Source organism: Psammomys obesus, unplaced genomic scaffold (assembly GCF_907164565.1).
Source record: "Psammomys obesus unplaced genomic scaffold, mPsaObe1.curated_primary_1811, whole genome shotgun sequence".
NCBI lineage: Eukaryota > Metazoa > Chordata > Mammalia > Rodentia > Muridae > Psammomys > Psammomys obesus.
In genome coordinates, this window is record NW_026591086.1 from 5,578,282 (window position 1) to 5,580,033 (window position 1,752).

General features: G+C 47.4%; 1 non-coding gene across 1 annotated transcript; it reads left to right on the top strand.

Annotated features, from left to right (window-relative positions):
- The first annotated feature begins 1,045 nt into the window (after positions 1-1,045).
- On the top strand, positions 1,046-1,173 carry LOC129679077 (small nucleolar RNA SNORA17). The gene has a single exon (XR_008720502.1). It is a non-coding gene; the product is annotated as a small nucleolar RNA SNORA17 (small nucleolar RNA).
- Positions 1,174-1,752: the final 579 nt, after the last annotated feature.

Sequence of the window (1,752 nt, forward strand, 5' to 3'; positions counted from 1 at the left end):
CAGAAACTTTCTCATCATGGTGCCCCTTCCACATGTCAGTTTCCAAGAGAAAAGTTAAGGTGAAGACGGCATTGCACACCAAGAGAAGGGAGAGGTTCCCCAGCCTGGACCTCTTAGGATGGTCCACTGTGGGGCAAGGAAGTGGTAATGTGAGAATACTCATTAAGACCTGAAAATAATTGTTCCTATGGATTAGAAAGAATGTTTGATGCTCCCATCTTTCTTACTTTACTGTATTTGAAAAAGCAGAACAAAAGGAGCAAAGATCAATGATAAAGAGTATGGCCATAGCTTTGCCAATGACAAGAGATGGAAATGCAAATGTATCAGGTCTACAGAGCAAGGGTCACATCCGAGAACTACTTCTTGGGGCTGGAGAGGTTGCTCAGTAGATAAAGTTCTTGCTTCAGAAGCATAGGGCTTTGGGTTTGATCTGCAAGACTCCTCCTCCCCCCCCTCCAAAAATAGCTGAGCATGTTAATAGATGTTTGTAAACCCAGTGCTGGGGAGGTCCCTGGGGTTCACTGACCAGCCAACCTAACCAAACTGGGGAGACTCAAGGTGGACAACTCCTGAAGAATGACACCTGAAGTTGACCTCTGGCCACCACATACACACAGGTGCACATTCACTCACATGCTTATTCATATACACACAGTCTCTGTCATCTATCACCTCTCTCTCTATCCATCCATCTATTTATCTATCTATCACGTATCTATTATCTATCTACCTATCACCTATCTTTATCTAACTATTATCTGTCTCTCTATCTCCTTATCTAGGCATAAGGATTCACAACTGTAATCTCCACTCAAGAGACAGAGGGAGAAAGAATGTCACTGGTTCAAAGCCAGGGCTATAGTGTGAGACTCTTGTCTCAAAAACTCTTTCCTCCTAAACAAACAAAGAAAAGAATTCAAGTTCTTTTGCTTACACCAACAGCAGACTTCCTGTACTTCTCCAGCTTGGATAGAGTTTATATTTTGTGTACTAGCTTCTTTATTTTTTCATGAATAAAAATCAGGAGTAAAAATTTCCATCAATTCCCTGTGTTGCGGTTGTGGCTGCCATGTCTCGCGTGCATCAGTAGATGGCAGAGAGGAGAGAGGCTATGTCTGTGTGCCCAATGTCCTGACCTATGAACATCTTAATGATTAGTAGCCTAACACTCCCCAAAAACAGGAAGCCTAAGACAACCACCAGTCCAGCGCCAGGCCCCCAACAGGAAGATATTCTGAGATGAGCACCAGTTCAGCGCTGTGCAGTCCTGGATGGGCTCCCAGGATGGGGAGCAAGCTAGAGACTAGAAGAACCCCTGCCTGGGATGGCAGCCCCAGGCAGGAGTGAGCCTGAGACAGAATGACACCTGAATGGGGCCGGCAGGGCAGGGAGCAAACCCACAACCACCAGACCCATGCCATGGGGCCTGGACAGGGAGAAAGCCTGAGATGACCATCAGTCCAGCACCACACAGCCTGGGTGCAGTGGGGGGGAGCAGGCCGTGCTCAGGATGACCCCTGCCTAGTGCCATAATGCATGAGCAGGGCATAGCAATCCTGAGATAACTCCTGAGATCAGCCCAGACACTCAAAGACCAGGCACCACTAAGAGGAGCAAGTAAGTGGTGGAGAAATGGAAGAGAAAGAGAAACAGAAGGATGTGGGCCCAATGAAGAGAGGCAGAACTGGAGACTCGAGGGTAATGAGGAGCAACCTGATGTGAGCAGCCAGTGATGCCACGTGGGAACAT